This window comes from Pteropus medius, unplaced genomic scaffold (assembly GCF_902729225.1).
Source record: "Pteropus medius unplaced genomic scaffold, Ma_sr-lr_union100, whole genome shotgun sequence".
NCBI lineage: Eukaryota > Metazoa > Chordata > Mammalia > Chiroptera > Pteropodidae > Pteropus > Pteropus medius.
The window spans coordinates 6,211,017-6,227,731 of record NW_024342257.1 but is presented as its reverse complement, the minus strand read 5'-3'; the positions used below and the strand labels follow the sequence as shown (position 1 = coordinate 6,227,731).

The window sequence follows — 16,715 nt, the reverse complement described above, 5'->3', positions numbered from 1 at the left end:
GAAACACTAATTGATAAATGGTATGCTACTATGTCCTTGTGTGTATTTACTCTAAAAATCAACATAGGGATCAACTGCCCCCTTCAGAAATATGGGAGAAAAATTCAAGAATTTGCTACAGTAATAATCCCCAAGGCAATTGGTTTAGTTATTATTAATGTGTAATGATATGACTACTTTCAAATATCTCTCTGTGAATCTGAAATCTGATCACTCTCACAGGAAGTTTCTGTTCTTGCTTATTTCTTCCTATGTTTGGGTCAGACTTTCCTGTTTTTGGTTTTGTTTTTGTTTGTTTGTTTGTTTTCTGCATGTCTCATAACTTTTTGTAGGAAACTGGATATTTTAGGTAGTATATTATGGTAACTTTGGGTATTTGTCTCTTCCTACTCCTACGGCTTGTTATTGTTGATTATTTATTTGAATTATTTGAATTATTTTATTTTTTGAATTATTTTATTCAAAATAAATTTTGAATTATTTTGTTTCTTTTTAACTTTTATTTTTTTTAGTTTTGAAAAATTTTTAAATCTATTTATTTATTTTTAATTGAAGAAATTATTTAATTTTTTCCCCTGGTTGAATTATTTTAGTGAGACCTATGCTCCCTTCAATGTGAAGTCGCTGATGTTTTTCCTCGGAAGGCGCAGCCTTGGGCTCATGCACAGTAACCTTGGGATCATAATGGTTTCTGCAAGGCAATTTCTCTTTTCCTGACCACATCGACTTGATAAATTCCATTAATTGCTGGATGACTTCTCTATTGTTTCCAACAAATGCCTGGGGCATTAATTGTTCCACTAAGTGATCCAATTAAATTCAGACTCCTTTACAAGGACAGTTTTTGTGGTTAGTGTTTAAAATTGGTTCTAATTCCATAAAGGCTCTTCTTATCTGGTTCTATCTGGTAAAATAAATCAGTTTAGTCTTTAACTACAATATGTCTACCGATCTCCTCCCACTTGCCTTTTACCGCACAACATCCACAGTTTTTGAGAGCAAACTTAGGCTTGAACTTCCTCTCACTCTGTTGCAAATAAAACCAGTCCCTTTGGGGAAAGCATCAGAACTCTCTGTTTTACAACCTGTCTTAACCCCTTCGCAAATTCTGAGACCTGGCTCTGGACCTAGGGCCAGAGAAAATGGGGCACTTCTCTCTGAATAATGTTCCTGTTTTTGGAGATGGAATCTGGCTGTAGCCTCTGTTCTTCTAAGCTTTCCTCTTCTGGTGAAGAACTTATACTATAAATAAGCTGGGCAAAGGCCATCGAGGCCCCAATATTTTGAGTGCACTGCGCCCAACGTAGAGCTTGTTTTCCATGAGTGGGAGCTGGATGGAAGAAGTAAACTCTTACTTCTCGTGCATTAACCAAAAGCTTAGCCTCTGAAACAGATACTTTGGGAGGTAGTGAAGAGGAATTTTTCACCAAAAGACCAACTTTATAATCAGCTCTTTGTTTTGTTTCTGTAGACATGCTTGCTGCCTAGGCCGAAGAGCAGAGTGATCTTGAGATCAACTGAAGGCTCACCCTCCCCTTTAATTGTTCTGTTTAGATAACAGATGTATTGCCTAAGTTCCTGTCTGAAAATCCCCTGCTCTGTAACTGCCCGTAGTCTATAGCAACTCCCTCATGTACCTGTAACCCATTGCAACTCCCGTGGTCTGTAACCGTCTGAGGACAAATTAACCAATTGACTCATGCCAACTAAGCCTCATAAAAGCAAAGTTTCATCTGAGCTCTGGGCCCAGATCTTCAGAGCGCTAGCTCTTCTGGGACCGCTGGCGTAATAAACCTGAGTTCTCCAACTCTCTGAGTGGTGCTTGGTTTCTCGTCAGTCTGATTTCGCAACATTTCTGCAACATTTCTGGAGGCCCCAGTGAGATTCCAACCATGGCAGCCCTTTGAGCCACTGGACCAGTGGCTCAGCCAGGCTCGGGTGTAGGGGCTCCGAGGCGAGTGAGGGGGCCCACTACCTGATGGTATTCTGAGTTCTCTTTCAGACCGGTGCTCCAGCTCTCCAGACATCTGAGCCCCTGACCGGACTCAAAGGAAGGACAGATCAACTCACCAGGAATGGCCACAGGATAAGATAAGGCCCTGGGGCTCAGCATCCTAGTCAGTTCCCATCTCTGGACGGAAGAGGAGCTTGATCACCTCCTAAAGTCTTCAGTTAGAAGATACAGGTCAGGGTCTTCCCAGCAGAGGAAGACATCAGGGTCGTCCTAGGGAGGGAAGACAAAGGTCAGGGCCTTCCAAAAATGGAAGAGGCAATGCTTTAACCCGGTGTGTAAATGAGTGAGTGAATGAGTGACCTGGTCGATTTGACTTGGTCAGGTACAAATTTGTGGCTCCACAGCTGGGCACCCTTATGGTCCCCTAAAGGCTACGGAGTCTGAGTGAACTCATCTGCGGTTCTGTAGTGCACGGCATATGGTCCAGGGCAGCATTGGACTAGTGTCCAATTGTAAGTTACAAAACTGAGTCTGCTACGGCCAAGTGTCACCTAAGCTACTTCAGGACATGGCCAGATGAGCACTTGAGTGGCCTCCTCTTTGGAGGAGGCACCCACCCTTGTTTGTCTTTGCGTCACTGACATAGGGTGGGATAAAGGGGAGGTGAGTGCAATTAACCGCTGATTTGGCTTAAGAATTGTCTATCTCCAAATGGCCCCTTTGACATAGAGGCCCTCTGTCAAATTATTTTCTTGAAATTTTAAGGTCTATTTCCCCGCTCCATTAGGAAGCTCCCTAAGGCAATATGGCCGGAGGTTCCTCTAAGCCAACTGTCTTAAATTGTATGTTGAAACAAATTTTAAGAAAGGCTTCTTAAGGGATTACGGGGTCAAGTTGACCCCAGGAAAGCTTTGTACTCTTTGTGAGTTTGAGTGGCCCGCCTATGGGGTAGGATGATCTTCAGAAGGGACCTCCCTACTGTTAGAGCTGTGTATAGGGTAATGACAGGGACCCCTGAACATCCAGACCAGTTTCCATACATAGACTCATGGTTGCAAATTGCTACTATAGTTCCCCCTTGGGCCCGGTTCTGCACAAATAAGCAGGGGCAGAGTAAGGTACTTGTGGCCGATTGATCTGGGGAAAGAACAAGGAAGAGCCAACAAAAGTCATCCACCAAGGGGATCCTGAGGAAGAACTTTTCTTTCTACTGCCGTACATCCCTACAGCTCCGCCAGCCCCTGCATAGCCTCTCTATCCCCAATTACCTGACAGCCCTTTGCCATCAGTGCCTTCATCGTCCTAACAGCCTGAGCAGCTGCCAAGCCCAAGTCCACGGAGTATTCGCTTGACCACAAAGCCAGCCCAGCAGCCTGCAGCCCTTCAGATGCCTCTCCAAGAGACATGAGGCCCTTTTGAAATTAGTGAAGATGGCACATTCCACGTACGTGGCACCCCTCACAAACCAGACAACAGCTATCTTCAGGGCCACAGGGGACCGTGCTGCCTGCTCATTCTGCAAAGCCTGCTCATGTCGGTTAGGGGGCTACCTAGTGACTCATGAGTTCCTGTATTTATAATTTATAAGACTCATGAGTCTTTTGGGTAGAGACTTATTAATGAAGCTTGGAGCACAGATGACTTTTGACCCCAGGAAGCCCACCAGTCTCACCCTGGGAGCCAGCCTGTTCTAATGATGGCTATAGCCATGTCCAGGGAAGAAAACAAACAAATCAAACCAGCCTGCTAGAAGAGTTCTTTGATGTCTGGGCAGAAAAGGAACCCCCAAGTCTAGCCAAGAATCACGTGCCCATCATAGTGGACCTGAGGCTAGGAGCCACTCCTGCCACACAAAGGCAATATCCAGTGCCACGGGAAGCACGTTTGGGAATTCAGGACCACATCCAGCATTTGCATGATAACGGAATTCTAGTTGAGTGTCAGTCACCTTGGAACACTCTGCTCTTATTGGTCAAGAAGCCTGGAGGGAACAACTACTATTCTGTCCAGGACCTCCGCATTATAAACAATGCAGTAGTCACCATCCATCTAATGGTCCCCAACCCATACACCCTCCTGAGTCTCTTACCGGCCCAGGCAAGCTGGTCACCTGCCTCGATCTCAAAGACACATTCTTCTGTCTCTGGTTATCACTGGCCAGCCAGCCTTTGTTTGCCTTTGATTGGAAAGACCCACACATCAGAAGAAAGGCACAATAGACTTGGACTCAACTGTCACAGGGCTTCAAGAACTCACCCACCCTGTTTGGCGAAGAGCTGACTGCAGCTCTTGCTGCCTTCCCTGGAAAGACTTTGAACTGCACTCTACTCCAGTATGTAGATGACCTGTTGCTGGCTAGCCCCACCCAAAAAGACTGCTGGAAAGGTACTAGAGCCTTGTTGGCCCTACTCTCAACCATGGGATACAAGATGTCATGGAGGCTCAAATCTGCAAATAGGAGGTCAGATACCTTGGGTTCATCATCTCAGAAGGACATTGGGCACTTGGACATGAGAAGAAATTGGCCATCTGTTCAATACCTCGGCCAAACACTTAGAAAGGAGTCCGTGAATTCCTAGGGGCTGCTAAATTCTTCCAGATCTGGATACCAAGTTTCTCTGAAATTGCCAGGCCACTGTACGAGGCCACAGCTGGGTTCAATAAAGACCTCCTGGAATGGGGCTCCAAACAAGAAAAGGCCTTCAAAGAAATATACTTTTGACCAGTGCCCCAGCATTAGGACTGCCAGACGTGACATGGGACTTTAACCTCTTTGTACATGAGAAGAATCATACTGCACTGGGGGTCTTCACACAAACAGTTGGGCCATGGGAGTGCCCAATTGCATATCTGTCCAAATGATTAGATCCAGTGGCCACGGGAGAGCCGCCATGCCTCCAGGCTTTAGTTGCCATGATAGTCCTGGTCAGAGAAGCAGACCAGCTCACACTGGGACAGAATATGAATGCAAAGGTCTCACTTGCTGTTACTGCATTAATGAATAACCAGGGACTCAAGTGGCTGACCAACGCCAGGATAACTCATTATCAGGGACCCTGTCAGTAGGGGAAACCGACTGGCAGACCAAGCAGCTAGGGAGGTTGCCAACCAACCGAGTGCCACAATGGGTCCTGAGCCAGTCTCTAAGGTTCTCCTAGCTCCCAAATTGCCTCTGTTCCTGACATATATCAAGTAAGAAGAACAGTAGGCCTTAAGCGAAGGGGAAACCAAGTGAAAGGAGGGCTGGTGGGAGCTTCAAGATCAGAGACTCTTTATTCCCGCTGCGGTGGCAGCTTAGCTGGTAACACAACACCATGAGTTGACTCACTTAGGAAAGACTACTTTGGAAAGCCTGTTAGGCTGCTACTATTTCATACCTAAGCTCCCAATCTTGTGCTCCCAGATCAGTGTTAGATGTGCAACTTACTCACAAAACAACATGAGCCAATGGCTGAAATTCGATCCAGGGGTGCAGACAATTAGGACTATGCCCTTTGAAGACCTAGTAGTGGACTTTACTGAGGTTAAGCCCTGCCGGGGCCACTGATACTTGCTTATGTTAGTTTGCACCTACTCCAAATGGGCTGAAGCTTTCCCTACATGCACTGAATGGACATGAAAAGTAGCTAGAAACTTATTGAGGAAAATTGTTCCAAGATACGGGCTGCCCCTCTCTATAGGATCTGACAATGGACCTGCCTTTGTGTCTGAGACAGTCTAGACTCTGTCTAAAGCTCTGGGAATAAAATGGAAGCTCCACACAGCCTCCAAGCCACAAAGTTCAGGGAAAGTTCAGCGCATGAACCAGATCCTCAAGACCACTCTAGCTAAGCTAAACTTTGTCAGGAAACCCAGTTACCTTGGATTGACTTGCTGCCTTTGGCTCTACTCCGAGCATGGTGCACCCCAAGACCTTCAGGCTACTCTCCTTTTGAAATCCTTTATGAGAGACCTCCCCCAGTAATAGGGAAGCTAAAAGGAGACCATCAACTGATAGCTGACCTAGAAATGTCCCAACATCTCAGTCCCTAGGGAGGATCCTCTGCAACATCACCCAAGTAACCCTAGAAAGGGCCCCTATCCACTAAGGGAATTGAGTCCACCCTTAACAGCCAGGAGATAAAGTATGGGTTAAGGATTGGAAGAAGGAACCACTCTAGCTGATCTGCACAGGCCCTCACACTGTTACATTAGCAACTCTCACTGCCCTTGAGGTTGCAGGTATCACACCGTGGATCCACCACATCCGAGTAAAGAGAGCGACACCCCTAGAAGAATGGGGGATATAGACTCCAGAGCCTCTTCCTGATCAGCCACTCTGAGTCATGTTTTGGAGGCAGCAGAAATCTACCTGAGATCTTCAGCCCTGCTCTGGCCCCCCTCGAAAGCTGGCCAGTCTATGCATGGCAGAAGTCTGGGGATCAACCATCCAGACTGTCCAGATATATTGTTATCATCCTTTAGCTCTAACCCTCTTTAGTATACTTGTCCTGCTGCTTGCTTCAGGGTTGGCCTTGATAGTGTCCGCCGATTGGACTCTGAGTCAAAGAGTCACTTTAGCCCTGACCTATGTCGGGATCCTCTCGATTCTTACATGTTCAGGCTAAATCCCTCTTCAATACATTTCAAGTTTATCTCTTCACACCTAGAATTCATAAGGTTGCAAATGGTTGTGACATTCAAACCACTCTTATACCAGCCCCTCGGCCAAAAAAAAAAAAAAATCAAAAGATTGATGCCCTATAAGAGTTTAAAGGGCATCAAAAGGGGGAATGAAGAGGAATTTTTCACCAAAAGGCTAACCGTTGCTGTGAAGGGCAGAGTGATCTCGAGATCAACTGGACTCACCTTTCCCTTTGATTGTTCTGTCTAGATAACAGATGTATTGCCTAAGTTCTTGTCTGAAAATCTCATGCCCTGTAAGTGCCCATAGCCCATAACAACTCCCGCATGCACCTGTAACCCATTGCAACTCCTACAGTCTGTAACCATCTGAGGACAAATTAACCAGTCAGCCCATGCCAACTAAGCCCCATAAAAGCAAAGTTTCATCTGAGCTCGAGGTCCAGATTATCAGAGTGCTAGCTCTTGTGGGACCATCGGTGTAATAAACCTGAGTTCACTGAATCTTCGAGTGGTGCTTGGTTTCTTGTCAGTCTGATTTCAAAACATTTCTGCGACAGCAATGTTACTGTTTAGGGGCGATTTTAACTCCAGTGTCGCCCCAGCAGCATGGGGGCGGAGGTAATGACACAGAAGTGCAATTAGCAGTTTTCCTTGGTTCTTCCCCACTGACCCAGCAAAAAATTACAGTCTGCAAGATTTAAAAAAAGATTAATTAAAGGTATATTTTAGGAGACAGGCCATGCTAAGGAAGGCTGTAGCCCTGTGGAATTTGGCTGTTACAAAGATAAAAGACAGATTATGCCCCAAGGGAGGAGTGGGTTTTCAGCCAAGAGAGCTGTAACAACCCAGAAATGAGGAGATCTGTATTATCTTTGGGCTGTGATGGGTGGTTACACATGTGTTCCTAGGTGATTGGCACTTGAGGTCATTTTAATTAACACTTGGCTGCTATATAACTTTTTGTTTAGTGCACATGTGCTTATCCAGAATTTAGTCTGTTGTAATTAGATTCACGAACTTCCAGCATAAATATAATATTATAAAGATGGTATAACGAGGCTGAGGTTGTGAGCAGGTTAGGGTAGTACTTTTTGTGCACACATCTGTGGCCGAATTAAACCAGCTATAGGTTATGGTCCTCCTGTCTTTTATCTCCCAGGATGCAGGAGGGTTTCTTTAACTATCAATGGGATGTTCTTTGGATGGTCTCTGGGCTGGGCCTCCATTCCTTTGTTCCCCTGTTGCTTATGTCTGACTAGCTACCTAACAGTAAGGTGAAAAATGCTGATATCTTATTCTTCTTGGGAAAATGCCTTAGCTCTCCAGCTGATAGCTGGTAGGGAGAACAAGCCTTAGTCTTTACTGTATTAATCTTGAGTAGAGTTCTTGCCATGAAAGAGTGGGTTATGTTTGAAAAGATACAGATACTTGCTGTTGCTGCGCTTTAGTAGGTTTCTCTGAATAAATGTTTCTTCATTTGCTGTCTAGCCTTAAAGCCATTTCCTAAGATTTTAAATGTTTGTGGTGTGCGTGTGTGCGTGTGTGTGATAAATATAATGTTCACTAGTTTAACTAAGGAGCAGATCCATGCTCCTGGTAGTGAAAACTTAACAGATGGCTTCTTAATCTCTGAAGAAGCAGTGGCCCCTTGGTGGTTTTGTCGGGTAGTATCCATGAATGATGGAAGCAAAGGCCCAGCTCTGTAACCATAGAAAGGCCAACACTGATGGTCCAACCCAAGAGGTTGCCCCTAGGAACTCCCAGATAAAACCTCATTTTTCAAATAACAATACCCCTGCATCCTAGAGTACAGGAAATGACTATAACATAGAAACTAGTTTAGGCCAGCCACAAACGTTTGCATGTTAAGGATTACTCTGACCTTTTTTTCTTCTTTCTTCTCAGCCTAATTATAATTATAATGCCATACATATGCCCAGAAGTTCAGGAATCTAATTATAACAGACTGAATTCTGGGAAGGTACATGCACAGTTGACGATAGGTTATATAACAGTCAACTATCAATCAAAATGACCTTACATGCTAATCAGCTAGCACCATCCTTGTAACCTCCTATCATAGCTCGGATATAAGACAGACCTCCCCACTTCTACGAGGCTGCAGCCTTCTTTACCGTAGCTCGTTTCTCTCTTGAAATGTACTTCAATAAGTCTTACTTTTCCTAAACTTCACTGATTTGTAATTTACTATGTCAGCAGAAAGGACCGAGGCCCCCAGCATCACCAGGGCAATGATGGGCTTGGATCTCTCTCAGTGGTAACAGTTTAGCCCCAGAATGTAACTCTTGAAATTGTTCCTGAAAGCTTAATCTAGAGTCTATTTCAACCTTCCCAACATGTCTGTAAGCCACACCCTTTAATAAGTCATTTTGGCTTAAAGTAGGTAAAATTGATTTTATTCTCTGCAAATGAGGTATACTTGGAGGTAATCAGAGTATATTTTTATATAGTGTTCTAAGCAACTAGTGTCTATATACTTTTGTATCTATACATTGTTTTCCTAGCCAGTGCACCACAGGGAGTTATTTTATTTCTTAAAACCATAGATAGAGGGGATATTTCTGTCTCCAATCAAGAAGGAGTGTGTTGGTATGAAATCAACTCTCTTGCTAGCTGATGTTTCTATTTGTATCTCTTTAATACCTTTATTATATTTTTACAATTATTTTTGGTTAAAAAAGATTTAACTAGTTTTGAACTATTCTGGTTTATGAATTCTGACTTCACCTTAAGTCCAACCAATGGCTGATGTTGCTATATCATGTCTCTTGCTAAGAATCAGAGCGGCAGATTTTTTACATGCCAATTAACCACTGGCAATGGCCGTTTTGAGTGGTACTAGTGTTGCCTAAGCAATAAAAAGACATAAATTCCTTTGAAATAATATGATAGAAGTACTTATCATTCAAGTGTGTTCCATATCAGCTGGAATTCAATTACTGAGCTTTTGATTGACCAAGTGTTAAGGAATGGATCATTAATCTGTAAATTGGTGAATAAATAATGATCAGGCTACCTGACAAGCTGTTTTAATTACAGTACACATAACAGTATGATTGCTGTAAACATGTTATCTTCTAATAAATGTAATAATCATTTCTTTTTATTTTAGAAACAGGGAATTGAGATTTACCCATTTGCCTTTGACAATTTTTTAAATTAATATACTTTTTAAAGAACAGTTTAGGTTCACAGAAAAATTGAGTGTTCCCATTTTTCCCCTGTGCTCACACACGTGCAATCTCTCCCACTATGAACATCTCACATCAGAGTAGTGCATTTGTTACAATCAATCAACCTACATCGACACATCATTATCAGCCAAAGTTTGTAATTTACATTAAGGTTCACTGTTAGTGTTGTACATTGTATGGGTTTTGGCAAATGTATAATTGGTTCATTTAATATTTGCAATGTCATCTATGTTATTTTCTGTTCCCCACAGCAGTGAATTAGGTTCTTTGCTGTTCATTCTGTAACAAGTGTTCTTTATGGAGTAAGAAGTACGCTCAGGTTGAAACTGAAATTTCATCACGAACTTTCTTGTCATTATAGTTGGTTTAAACTATTTATATGTAGTTCAACATGTTTTTAAATAGTGAAAATAGCCAGCTGGACCAAAACCTGTAATCTTTTACTGGGTAGGTAGTTTAAAGCTATATGTTAAATATCAACATTTTTGTCATCTTTTTCTTTAAAAAAAAAGATATTTTAATTGGTGGTGTCAGTGTTTTAGATTTTAGCCATTCTAATAGGTGTGTATTGGAATCTCACTGTTATTTTAATTTGCAATTCTCTAATGACATATGATGTTGAATATCTTTTCTTATGCTTATTTGACATATATACATCTTTTCTGGAGAAGTATCTGTTAAGGTTTTTTGCCCTGTTTTATCGGGATATAGATTCCTTTATTATATTTTAGATAACAGTCCATTATCAGATGTGTTTGGGCAATAACTTTTCCCTAGTTTGTATCTTGTTGTCTCATTCTCATTGTCTTTCACAGAGCAGAAATTTTTAATTTTAATGAAGTCCAGCTTATCAATTATTTATATCATAGATCTATCCTTTAGTGCTGTATCTAAAAAGTTATCACCAAACTCAAGACCACCTAGGTTTTCTCTTATGATATCTTTTAGGAGTTTTATAGTTTCGCACTTTAAATTTAGGTATCTGAACCATTTTGAGTTAATTTTGTGAAGAATTTTCTTTTTTTAATTTTGTGAAGAGTTTAAGATCTATGTCTAGGTTTTCATGTCGTTATTTTTTTTTCGGCAACACTTGTTGAAAAGATTATCATTGCTCCATTGTATTGCTCTGACTTATTTGCCAAAGAACAGTTGACTATATTTGTGTGGGTCTACTTCTGGGCTCTATATTCTGTTCCATTAATATATTTGTAATTTTTTCACCAATAATACTTTATCTTAATAAACATAATTTAAAAATAAGTCTTGAAGTCAAGAACTGTCAGTCCTCTGACTTTGTTATTCTCCTCCAGTATTAAATTGACTATTTTTGGTCCTTTGCCTTTCCATATAAACTTTAGAATCAATTTGTAAATATCCACCAAATAAGTTTTTGGGATTTTATTTTCAGTTTTATTTAGCTAAAAATATTAATAAATTTAAGATATCTTCTTTAACTCATGTGTTATTTAGAAGTGTATTGTTTAATCTCCAAGTATTTTATGATTTTCCAGTTATCTTTCTGTTATTAATTTCTAGTTTAATTCCACTGTGGTCTGAGAGCAGACATTGTATAATATCTATTCTTTTAAATTTGATAAAGTTTATTTACCCAGAATGTGATCCATTTCAGTGAATGTTTCATGTGAGATTAAGAAAAATATATAATCTGCTGTTATTGGATGAAATGGTCTATAGATGTCAATTACATTTAGTTAATTGTACTGTTGAATTTAATTATGTCCTTACTAATTTTCTGTTTGCTAGATATGACTGTCCTATGCCTGTTCATTTCTGATAGAGGGGTGTTAATGATTCCAACTATAGTAGCAGATTCATTTATTTCTCCTTGCAGTTTTATCAGTTTTGCTTCATGTATTTTGATGTTCTGTTCTTAAGTATATACACTAAGAATTGTTATGTCTTCTTGCAGTATTGACACTTTTGTTATTATGCCCCCTCAACCCATAATGACTTTCTTTTTTTCTGAAGTCTTTTTTGTCTGAAATTAATATAGCTAATACGGTTTTCCTTTAATTAGTGCTATTATAATATTTTCTCCACCCTCTTAATTATATGTATCTTTATAATTAAAATGTGTTTCTTGTAGATAACTTGCAGTTGGGTCTTGTTTTTTGGTCTACTGTTACAATATCCATCTTTTAATTGGTGTATTTAGATCATTGACATTTAAGGTGATTATTGATAAATTAATATCTACCACATTTGTTACTGCTTTCTATTGGTTACTTTTGTACTTTGCTCCACTTTTGTTTTCTAAATTTTTCTGCTTTTCGTGACTTTAATTAAGCATTTTATATGATTCCATTGTCTCTCTTTTCTTATTATATTAATTATACTATTTTAAAAACATTTTTCCAGTTTTACTGAGATATAATTTATATACATCACTGTATAAGTTTAAGGTGTATCCCATAATGGTTTGACTCGCATATATTGTGAAATATTACCACAATAAGTTTAGTTAGCATTCATTATTTCATATAGATACAATAAAAACTGAAAGCAAATTTTTTTCTTTGTGATGATAAGTCTTAGAATTTACTCTTAACAATGTTCATATATATTCATTTATATCACACAGCAATGTTAACTATAGTCATCATATCGTACATTATATCCCTAGTACTTATTTATCTTATAACTGGAAATTCGTACCTTTTTAAAATTAATTAATTTATCTTATTATGGTGACATTGGTTAACGAATTCCAGTAAGTTTTAGGTGTACAATTCAATAGTAAGGCATATATATACTATTTATTATATATATATTGCACTGTGTGTTCACTGCCCATAGTTAGATTTATTTCTGTCAGCACATATTTGACCCTTTTTTACCTCATCTACCTCCCGCCTCACCCCTTCCCCCACCCTAAGTTAACCACTAGTCTATTGTACATGTCCAAGAGTCTCTGTTTGTTTGCCCTGTTTGTTTGTTGCTTTTAGTTTTATGGAAGCCATGGTACATATATAAAATGGAATAATACTTAGCCATTAGAAAAGATGAAATATTGCCATTTGTGACAACATAGATGGACCTCGAGATAATAATGGTAAGCAAAATAACTCAGACAGAAAAAGTTGAAAATCACTTATATGCATAGTTTCTTTTAAGAAATCAGCTTCTAGTCTTATGGATATTCCCTTGTAGGTAACTAACTGCTTTTCTCTTGCTACTTTTAAGATTCTCTCTTTTGATTTAACCTTTGGCATTTTAATTATGATGCATCTTGGTGTGGGTTTCTTTGGGTTCCTCTTTCTTGGGACATTCTGAGCTCCCTGGGGTTGTATGTCTATTTCCTTCACTAGGTTAGGAAAGTTTTCCATCATTATTTCTTCAAAAAGATCTTTAATTTCTTGTTTTCCTTCAAGTACTCCTATGACACAAATTTTTTACCTTTAATAATGTCTCATAGGCTCCTTAAATTATTATTATATTCTTGGCTTCTTTTTTCTTGCTGTTCTGATTGAGTGTCCTTGGTATCCCAATCCTCTATGTAAGTTATTTGATCTTCTTCTTTATTCAATCTGTTTATTCCATTTAATATACTTTTCATCTCAGATAATGTGTTCTTCATTTCTGAAAGGTTCTCTTATAATTTTCATTTTTATGTTTCTTTATATCTTTGTTAAAGTTCTCACTAAGTTCATCTACTCTTCCTCTAAATTTATTGAGCATATTTATAACCAGTGTTTTGAAGACTGCATCTGTTAGATTGCTTGATTCTATTATTCCTGGACCTCTGTTCTGTTCTCTCATATGATTTCTGCTTCATTGTCTTCCAATTTTGGCTGCCTTTCTGTGTCTGTTTCTATGTACTAAGCAAAGCTTTTAAAGATGAAGTGTTAGGTTGTTCATATTTGGGCTTGTCCTTGTTTTTGAAGATAGGTCTGTAATGATATCAACTCTCCTCTTATTGCTGCTTTTGCCATGTCCTAAATTTTTTTACGTGTTTACTATCATTATCATTCATTTCTCTGTATCTCTTGATCTCTCTTTTTATTTCTTCTCTGGCCCAGTTATTCTTCAGTAGCATGTTGTTTAATCTTCATGTATTTGCAGTTCTTCCTGATTTCTTTCTGCAGTTGATCTCTAGTTTCAAAGCATTATAATCAGAGAATATGATTAGTATGATTTCAACCCTCTTATATTTGTTGAGGGTAATTCTGAGTTCCAATTTGTGGTCAATCCTTGAGAACGTTCCATGAGCACTAGAGAAGAATGTATAAGCAGCTCTTTTGGGATGAAAAGCTTTGTAAATGTCACTTATGTTCAGTTGGTCTAATGTGTCATTTAATGATGTTACGCCCTTATTGATTTTCTGTTTGGATGATCTGTCCATATCCAACAGTGGGGTATTTAGGTCCCCTACTACAATAGTGTTTTGGTCTGTTTCTCCCTTTAATTCTGTTAGTAATTGCTTTACATATTTCGGGACTCCCCGACTGGGAGCATAGGTATTAATAAGTGTTATGTCTTCTTGGCGCATGATTCCCTTTATCATGATCAAATGGCCCTCAGTATCTTTCTTTACTATTTATACTTTGAAGTCTATTTTATATGATATTAGTACTGCTACTCCTGCTTTTCTCTGAATGCCATTTGCTTGAAATATTATTTTCCACGCTTTCACTTTGAGTCTATATATGTCTTTAGAACTGAGATGTGTCTCCTGGAGACAGCATATGATTGGGTTTTGTTTTTTCATCCAATCTGCAACTTCGTGCCTTGTTAGTGAGTTCAGTCCATTTACATTGAGGTTGATTATTGAAATGTGAAGTCTTCTTATAGCCATTTTATCTTTTGCTTTCTGGTAACTTTGTGTTTCCATTGCTTCTTAGTCCTTGTGTTTCTATTTTCTTTATTTTAGTTGGCTTTTGTGGGTTTTGCCTCTGTTACTTCTTGTTTTATGTTATATACTTCAGGTCTGAATCTTTGGCATGTGGTTATCATTAAGAATATATAGAGGATAGTTATATATATATATATGTATGTGTATATCTATATCTATATCTATCTATATCTATATCTATCTATATCATCTATATCGATCTATATCTATATCTATATCTATATCTATATCTATATCTATATCTATATCTAACGAAATGGAGGGAAGGATCAGTGATATTGAAGACAGAAATCTAGAAATAAATCAGAAGGAAGAAGAGAGAAACTGAAAATTAAAAAAAAAAAACAATGAAAGAGAAATACAAGAACTAGCTGATAACATCAGGAGAGGAAACATAAGAATATATATATGTCAATTTTCTTTGCATGTGCCTTTCCTTCATTCCCCTTTGCGAATTTGGATCTTTGATTTCTCTTCTTTTCAGTCATTGTTGTCTCAATTTGTCCCTTAGTACACTTAATGTTCATTACTATCTTGCTATAGCAAATCTCTTCTTATTGTTTAAGCTTATAATGCCCCATTCTTAGTAAGAGTTGCATTCTTCTGCTTCTATCAGCCTGCTAGTCTTCTTACCCCTAGTTATGTATTTTTGTGTGTGATTTTCTTTTAGCTGAGCTGACCCCTTTCAGTATTTCCTGTAGTGCAGGCCTTGTAGTGGAGAATTCCATCAAATTTTGTGTCTGGAAAAGTCTTTATTTCTCCTTCATATCGAAAGGAGTGCTCAGCTGGATACATTATTCTTGGCTAGTAGTTCCTTTCATTTAATAGTTTGAATATTTAATTCCATTCCTTTCTGCCTTGTAAAGTTTGTGCTAAGAAGTCTGACTATAATCTAATGGGCTTTTCTTTATAGGTTACCATTTTCTTTTCCCTGGCTGCCCTGAGAATTTTTCTTTGTTGTTGATTTTTGATAATTTTGATACAATGTAATTTGGTGAAGGTCTTTTTGGGTTGAGATTATTGGGTGTTCTGTTGACTTCTTGAATTCCAAACTCCAGCTCATTCCTTAGATTTGGGAATTCTCATCAACTATCTGTCTCAAAATGCTTTCTAATCTCTGCTCCTTTTCTTCACCTTTGATAATGCCCACTATTCTTATGTTTCCTCTCCTGATGGTATCAGCTAGTTCTTGTATTTCTCTTTCATTATTTTTTTTTTTAATTTTTGGTTTCTCTCTTCTTCCTTCTGATTTATTTCTAGATTTCTGTCTTCAATACCACTGATCCTTCCCTCCATTTGGTCGACTCTATTTCCCAAGCTTGCTGTTTCATTTTTCATCTCTTTCAGTTTGTTCTTCATCTTCAAAAGTTCTATGTGGTTCTTTTTGAGGGTTTCAATCTCCTTGTTAAAAAACTTATTCTGCTGATCTATTTGTTTTTTCAATTCCTGAAATTGTTAATAAGAATTATTTTAGATCTCTTTGAGTTATGTATTTTTTCAGAAGTACCATTCTGAATTCTCTGTCATTTAAGTCGCATATTTCTATGTCTTTAATCTTATGTTCTGGAGGATTTTTTCTTTTTTTCTGAGATACCTTGTCACCTTGGTTGTTCATGTGTTTCATGGACGATTTCTCTGCCTAGGCATTAATGGAAGTGTATTTTGCTTTTTTTCCAGAAAGATTTATTATATGAAGTTCTCTCTCTAGCCTGTCTCTAAGAAGGCATTTTTTCTTTTCATTTCTAGTAGGTGGTATCTAAGTTTCTTGGATCCTTGCTTTATATAATGTTTTAATGATGTTTTCTTTTTTCTTATAAATATTCAATCACGTTCACTACTCTCAGTCTCAGTCACTTTCAATGTTAGCCACAGTGTCGGTAGAGTTTACTGAGATGACCATAGGGCTTCATGGTGTTCAGTCTTGGAGGATATGGGGGGAGGAGCCCTCTGGGTTTGGAGATGGGGGTTGCTGCTCAGCCTCGCATTTTGCAACCACAGCTGTTGATAATTAACTGTTGCTTCTCTGCCTCCCCCACTTCTCTCTTTT

At 38.9% G+C, this 16,715-nt stretch overlaps 1 long non-coding RNA gene across 1 annotated transcript in view; it reads right to left on the bottom strand.

The window, feature by feature from the left end:
• The window catches only part of LOC120600039 (uncharacterized), a 116,393-nt gene that overhangs the window by 82,036 nt on the left and 17,642 nt on the right, over positions 1-16,715 (bottom strand). Inside the window, exon 2 of the long non-coding RNA XR_005652066.1 lies at positions 2,071-2,224. This is a non-coding gene — a long non-coding RNA (uncharacterized LOC120600039). The remainder of the gene's footprint in view (positions 1-2,070; positions 2,225-16,715) is intronic.